The following is a 7,481-nucleotide window of genomic DNA, read 5'->3' on the forward strand; positions in this document are numbered from 1 at the left end:
AGGGTGTGTGTTTTGTTTTAGCCTCTTAGGCTGCAAGACCAGAGGCTCAACTTGAAGTAGGGTGGGCACAAGACTTGGATGCTTTCTTCAGCTTAACGTCATTCTTTTTTTTTTTTTTTTTAAAGTTCTTTTAACCCTTGATTCCAGATTAATCTCTTTTTCTTGAATAAGCATATTAATAAATCTTTTTCTTCCCCTCTGAGTGAGCATTAAGCTTTTTTCCTGAATAAGTATAAAACATGTGCAATGTTCCTTTGGCATTCTGCAAGCATAAGTGTTCCGTGTAGCCAAGAGCCAATTTATTTAAGTACTAAATTTACTACAAAGAATTTTTTTTAGGCAGTGTAAGAAATAGGAGCGGTTGAGGGAGAATGATAAGCTTTCTAGCCTTCTAGATGTGTTTGGCGAATACGCTTGTTAGGATCAGGTTCATCACTGGTGTAGAAAATCCCAAGTAAGTGAACCGGTGATGCACACCATCCTATTGGGCAAGATCAAAGGAGACGGCATTTCAGAAGCTGAGAAAAGTCTGGCTGAGTTGGACAGGGAGCTAGAAACCTCAGTTCTGCACTCACAGGGATCAGGTTCCTTTCGTCTTGTAGCTTTCCCATGAGTGGCCTCCATTCTCAGGGTCACGTTGTGGTCCAGATCTAGCTTGAGCCTCCATGCTTGCATTCTAGACTTGAGGAAGGAGGAAAGGGAGGTACTATAAGGATTCCTTCTCGAAGTTGCATAAAGCAATTCAAATGGCATCCCTCTGGCTAGGACTTAGTCACATGGCTACATCTAGCATCAAGAGAGTCTGGAAAATACAGTTTTTATTCCAGGCAATCATGTGTAGGCTAAAAATGGGAGAAGGTTCTATGAACACAGAGAAGGGAAAAACAGGTCATGGGAGGAAGTAGCAGCCTCGGCCGCCAATAGTTTTATGCTGATCTCATCGTGGAGGTGGGGAGTTGCTAAACCAAAGGTTGGCAAATGTTGCTGTAATGGGCCAGGTCGCAAATATTTTAGGCTTTGCCACCATATTGTCTCTGTTGCAACTACTCAATTCTGCTATTGCAGTGAAAGCCTTCTTAGACAATATGTAGTGGAATGTATGTGGCTGAACTTGGAAGTTGGATCTTTGTCTTCTCCTGGGCTAAACAATAAAACAATAATACTAATACTAAAAACTAACATTTATTCTCCACTTACGATGTAGGTGCTAGGTACAGTGCTGAATACCCACAAGCATTTTCTTATAATCATTCCTACAAGAATTCCATGAAGTAAATATTATCATCACCATCGCCAGTTTTGTCTATGAGGAAACTGAGGCTCAGAGAAGGTAAGTGACTTGTTCAAGCCCACGTGGCTTGTAAGTGGCAGATGGGGTTTGAATGAAGACCTTGACTGTGCGGCTCACTCTTAACTCTGCTCCCCAAGAAAGTCTGGTCAAGGGGGTAATCAGAGTCTTGTGACCAGAGATTTGCTCCAAGGAAGTGGATTTAGAGGGCACAAAAGACTTAAATAATGTTTAAAAGTTTGGCATTTAGTTAGCAAAAATTGTTAGTTAAAATAGGAAGAAGTTACACAAGGTTGTTGATAAGAAAACACATTGTGAGTCGTTGTTGATTTACAGGCTACTGTAAGTGCTCTCCTAGGTACCCTAACAACTTTGAATCAGGATAACTTGCTATATACAGATATTGGTGGAGGGGCCTTGGGGGGAGGACATGATGGCGCGAAGGTGTGAGTTGGTCGCGACTGTTGTGCACCACCACGTGACCACGATGAGCATGTGGCCCTGTACAGCTGTGCAGTATACAATATACACCACTGTATGAGGCGGTCCTTGTACTGGGCGACATCAGGAGGAGACAGGATTTCAGAAGCTGAGAAAAGCCTGGTTGATTTGGACAGGGAGACAGAAACCTCAGCTTCTATCAGTGGAGGCCAGAGTCCAGATGAGTTGTGTCTTCAAATAAACGGAGAGATATTTGGGTGGGATGAGAGACAAAGGAAAAAGTTGTTGCTGTTGGGAAATTCATGAATCCATTTCACTCCTTTAACCCATTGAATGCTGAAAGTTTTCCTTCTCTGTAGGTAATTGGCAAGTCTGTTTTTCAGCACCTAGCAGCTTTAAATGATGCAAACAGATTTCTCCAGAAGGATGCTGTCTCCAGGGAGTTCTGTTCAGCTGAGCAAAGCATGGGCTTCCTCTGCTGGAGTACCAGCTTTGCCCTCACAAAACTCAGATTTCCTTTCCAGCTCCTGGGTGACTTCTGGAAAGCCACCTGATTTCTCAAATCTGGGAACGTTTGTTAGGAAACCTTGCCATTTGCAATGATTTGAATGGATCTTGAGAACATTACGCTAACTGAAATAAATCAGACACAGAAAGACAAATACTGTATGACCTCACTTATATGTGGAATCTAAAAAAAAAAAACAAAAACCAACTCAGAGATACAGAAAACATATTGGAGGTCGCCAGAGGCAGGTGGGGGGTGGGGACTGAGTGAAGGTGGTCAAAGAGTACAAACTTCCAATTATAAGATTAATAAGTTCTGGGGATGTGATGTACAGCGTGGTGACCATAGTTGATAGTATTATATTGTATATTTGAGAGTTGCTAAGAGAGTAGGTTTTAAAATATTTCATTGAAAGAAAAAATATCTGTAACTATGTGAGCTGAGGATGTTAATGAAACTTATGGCATCAAATCATGGTGACAATATATACACACAGCAAGTCATTATATTGTACGTCTTAAACCAATACCAATGTCATATGTCAATTATATATGAAAAAAACTGGAAAAAAATTTTCAACAGATAAGTCTAAAAGAGAACAATTTGCTATTGATACAATATTAATAAGCTGGACAATGCATATATTTTTTGGGGTTTTATGTGTGTTATTTCATCTGATGTTCATAGAAACTCTGCAAGAAAAGGATGATAAAAATAAAAGTGACACATATTGACCTTGGATGCCATAGGTGTGACTGGCTGGATTCTTTCCCGTATACTATCTTTTTCAGTTTTAGGCCATCCTGGGAGGTAGGTATTGCAGTGGGCCTGTTTTACAGAGGAACAAGCAGACACAGAGAATGAAGCAATTTGCTCAGGGCCATGCCATTCACAACTGGCTTGTGCTATTACCTAAACTTGAGCTCTGTCTTCCGAACTCAGTTTTCACTGCTCCTTCACTCTTGCTCAGCTGTGGGTCCCTTTAGAGGGTATGAGAAAGAAGTCAACAGTGGTAGATGTCAGGAACTTCTGAAGACAATAGAGCCTATCCAAGCACGTGAGAGTGCCCAATAAAACCCTCTTTCTTGGGGCGCCTGGGTGGCTTAGTCGGTTAAGCGTCCGACTTTCGCTTAGGTCATGATCTCGCGGTTCGTGGCTTCGAGCCCCGCGTCGGGCTCTGTGCTGACTGCCAGCTCAGAGCCTGGAGCCTGTTTCAGTCTGTGACTCCCTCTCTCTCTGACCCTCCCCTGCTCATGCTGTCTCTCTCTCTCTCTCTCCTAGAAATAAATAAAACATTAAAAAAAAATAAAAAAAACCCTCTTTCTTAATGTAGACCTGTGTTCATGATGGAAAAATGAAATTAATTAGAAACATCTGTTGATTTATTCATTCATGTATTCAACTGACATTTATTGAGAGACAGACTCTGTTGAGATGCTAGGGATGTGAATAAGAAGGCTGGCATTTAGCCACCACTTATCAGCAAGACCATATGAGCCCTTAAAGGTTGGCATCCCTTCTAATGGGTTGGTGGTCATGCCATACCTGTTGTGAAATATTTTGAATACCACCACTGGATAGAGCAATAAATAAATTCCTGCCCTTGTGGACCATATATCTTCATTCGAGGAGAGAGTCTGTGGAAAAAAATTAGCTAATAAACAAGTCAGGCAGTGGTAAAAGCCACAGTGCCAATAAACCAAGATGATGTTGTGAAGATAATGCCTTTTCTGCTTTTTATCTTGTATTTAGTTTGCTGTATTAAGGTATTTGACTTTGGACTGAATGAATGTAAATAGAAGTTACATGCAAACTTGAGTAACCACAACAACAATAACAACAACAACCTACGTGTTGTGTTGGAATCTAATCTAATCTAATTGGGGAAGACGTTTCTGAAAAGGCGATATTTAAGCTGGGATCTAATGTCAGGAGAGAGCCAGCCTCCGAGAGTAGGGCTTCTCATGGAGAGGGGATAGCTCCTGATAAGGTCCTAGATACAAATAAGGTTGGTATTTGGGGGGAATGGAAATAAGCCCAGTGTGTCCGGAACACAATGGGTGAGGGACAGATAGGTATACACAGGAGGTTGAAGGGGGGGATGTGGCTGATTCATGCAGGGCTCTCAAAAGGTTTGAATTTATTGCAAATCTTGAGGAAGCCATTGAAGGCTTTTAAACAGGAGGGTGACATGGTCTGATTTGTGTTCTTAAAAGATTATGTTGGTTGCAATGTGGAGAATCGATTCTAAGGGGGGGGGCAAGGCGGGATGCAGTGAGACTGGAAGGGAAGATTTTTTAGTAGCCTGGAGACTCATGGCCTGGACTATGGACATAACCATGAGAAAGAGGGAAGCGGATTGCTTTGGGTTATATTTTGGTTATGGCGTTGACAGGTAACTTGAACGTGTTGGTAAGGTGGAGGAGTCATGTCTGCTTCCTAAGTGTCTGTCCTGCGCAGTGGAGATGGGAAAGACTGGGGGAAAGCAGGTTTTGGATGAAATTCTGTTTTGGACGTGGCAAGTTTGAGATGTCTGTAGGACATATAAGTCAATACACGTTCATGTGTGAAGCCCATGGTATGCAAAGTGAAGCAGCGGGGAAGGTTAAGATTGGTGGTGAATTATAAAGACAGGGAGCTTGAAAAACTCAACTCTGGGAGACAGAAGACTTTGGTACTCATTTCTATCTCATCCTGACCTCTAGAATTGTCCTTCAAGGACAAACCTCTCTGCCCAAGAGACTTGAGTTTGAACTCAAGTTAACTGACGTGTGGAGACGTGAACTCCTCTCCCTCAGGTCACAGAATGCTTCTCTGTCAGAACTCACAATTAGTCCTGTGACAGAGCCCTGGCTCTTGCCATTTAACACAGTACCATCAGACTTCAGTTTCAGTTAGCATTCCAGATCCCGCCAGTTCGTTGTTTTCAATTTGTACAGTTGACTTGCTTTAGCCCTGCTATTAAACACCGAAGAGCTTGGATTTGGGACCCCTAGCTGATGCTGGCCCCAGTGGAGACCGGGGAAGGCTGTTAGGCATTCTAAGTGCTGCCCTTCAGAAAGAGACGTTGAACTTGCGTTTCTCCTGATAGATGGTAGCTGTCCAGAGAAAAGTTACAGTTCCCATTGCTTTTTCCAGAAAGAGAAATGGGGAGCCCTTGCGTCCCAGCCAACAATCCCTCTTCTCAATAAAACAAATAGGCTCTAATGTTGGCAGCTTTCTGGGCTGTTGCTGAGAACATAAAGGCTTCTCTGTCTTTTTCTGTGGTAAATATACAGCAAGCATTTAACTCATTACTAGATAAATCACACTGGGATGGATCAGAGTGTCTGGTACTGGTTTCTAATTTTTTTTTTAAAACATCGATTAATATGTTCCTCCTCCTTTATTTTTTTATGTTCCTTCTTTCCCTAGTTTTACTGAGGTATAATTGACACATAAAATTATAATATATTGAAAGTGTACAAAGTGGTGATTTGGCGAATTTCTCCTTTCTTGACTAACTCAGTCCCTGAAAGCAATGCAAATAAACCTATTTAACAACAGCAATTTAAATAAGGTAACTAATTCGAGAAATGAAATGTTTACAGAACAGATACGGTGAGATTCTTAGTGTTCACCCAGCGGTGTGGTGTTTCTCTACATTTCCCAGCTCTCATGGGCCAGAGGAGGTGGGTCATGGACTCACTCTGGCTGATGGGAGGATGGGCAGAAGTCACGTAAGCCATTTCTAGGCCTGGCGCTTAACATCATTCCACCAGATTCTCTAGCTTCCTTTGGCCTATTTATGATGACCATGAAGGCCATGTGCTCCCAGTGGCATGGGTTTAAATGGAAGAGAGCCACCCATCCGTATCGGACACTATGTGATCAAGAAGTAAACTTTTATTGCGTTAAGCTATTGAAATTTCTGGGTTTTATTGTTATTGTATGTGAAGCCTATCTCAACCTTTCAAATGATATCACCTTATCAGGCAAAACAGGGTGTTTTACAAGTCCTCAGAGGGAGCTGACATGAAATGAGACGGGGCGGGGGGTATATTTATCCCTCTTTGCTTTCTGCAAAGATCTGCCTTGCCTTCAGATCACAGTTTATATACCTGTAGAAATTTCCAGAGGTCTTTACATTTAGTTATTGTGGATCAGAGCCTCCCCTTATAGGTTTCTGACAGGCCTGCTTTCCTTTAAGGCTACAACTGGATGGCAGTTCAAAGAATGGCAGTTTATAAGTTACTCATGGAGTTTCCCAAAGCTGCACTAGCTTAGTTGTGCATCATAGTCATGATCATACTAACCTCTCATGTTTCTCTATCTCCTTTTCTTTGAAAATCTCTTCACGTGTTACTGGTGAGGTGTGTGTGTGTGTGTGTGTGTGCGCGTGCGTGTGCATGTGTGGGGTCGGGGGGTGGGGCGGTGCTCTCTAGAGATCGCCTCCCATGCAGTAATAAACAGGTCTGGTCATCTACAGCTATCAAAATGGTAGGTCCCATTTTTTCCTCCTGGGCCAGCCTCCGCCACTGGGTCTCCCATTCCTGCTAGGTATTCCTTCCTGCTCACCCTGGCCACCGCTGCAGCTGAGTACATCCGAGGGACCATCTGTAGTTAGATGTTAAGGAAAGAGATAACATAAAGCCCCTGTATTGGAAATATGCTTACGCCTCCGCCTCTTTTTCTTAGTTTCTTAACTTTGGCTAGTGTCTTTGACTGTCCACTAAGAAAGATGAAGGATTTTGTATCCTTACACCTATCATTTTCCACATGCCTTTCTCCTAACAATGGGACTGCATTTGCAGGGGAGGAGGGGAGACGCGGACCTTGGTGTCTGCCTACGCATCCCACTCCCTGGCAGTCCTTCCCACAGTTACCCTGATGGCTGCCCCTTGTCCACTCCTGTTCTCTACTGGATGACTCAGAGCTTGGCAACTCTTGAAGCTTGTGTCAGTCAAGGGTCTTGTCAGGAAAACAGAACTCATGCCAGGTAGTTCTCTAGAGGGAATTTAATTAGGGGAATTAATTACAAAGGTCTTGGACGAGCTGACAGAGAAAACAGAATGATGAAGCAACTCAGATTTTAGAACAAGAGGAGTGTTAGGGGAGGAGACTTCCAGAGTTTAGGAGCTCAGGCTCCCCCTTGCTGAATGCTAGAACACTGGAGCGGGGTCGCCCAGGTGGAAAAGGCCTCTTGGTAGGAACTCGAGCCATGAGGTAGATATAGCTACTGATGGAAGACACTGGAAAAAGCAG

At 43.0% G+C, this 7,481-nt stretch overlaps 1 long non-coding RNA gene across 1 annotated transcript in view; it reads left to right on the forward strand.

Moving 5' to 3' along the window:
- The window catches only part of LOC144241542 (uncharacterized), a 3,371-nt gene extending 415 nt beyond the window's left edge, over positions 1-2,956 (forward strand). The window contains exons 2-3 of the long non-coding RNA XR_013338108.1: positions 1,205-1,330; positions 2,089-2,956. This is a non-coding gene — a long non-coding RNA (uncharacterized LOC144241542). The remainder of the gene's footprint in view (positions 1-1,204; positions 1,331-2,088) is intronic.
- Positions 2,957-7,481: the final 4,525 nt, after the last annotated feature.

Source organism: Crocuta crocuta, unplaced genomic scaffold (assembly GCF_008692635.1).
Source record: "Crocuta crocuta isolate KB4526 unplaced genomic scaffold, BGI_CrCroc_1.0 scaffold25, whole genome shotgun sequence".
Classification (NCBI taxonomy): domain Eukaryota; kingdom Metazoa; phylum Chordata; class Mammalia; order Carnivora; family Hyaenidae; genus Crocuta; species Crocuta crocuta.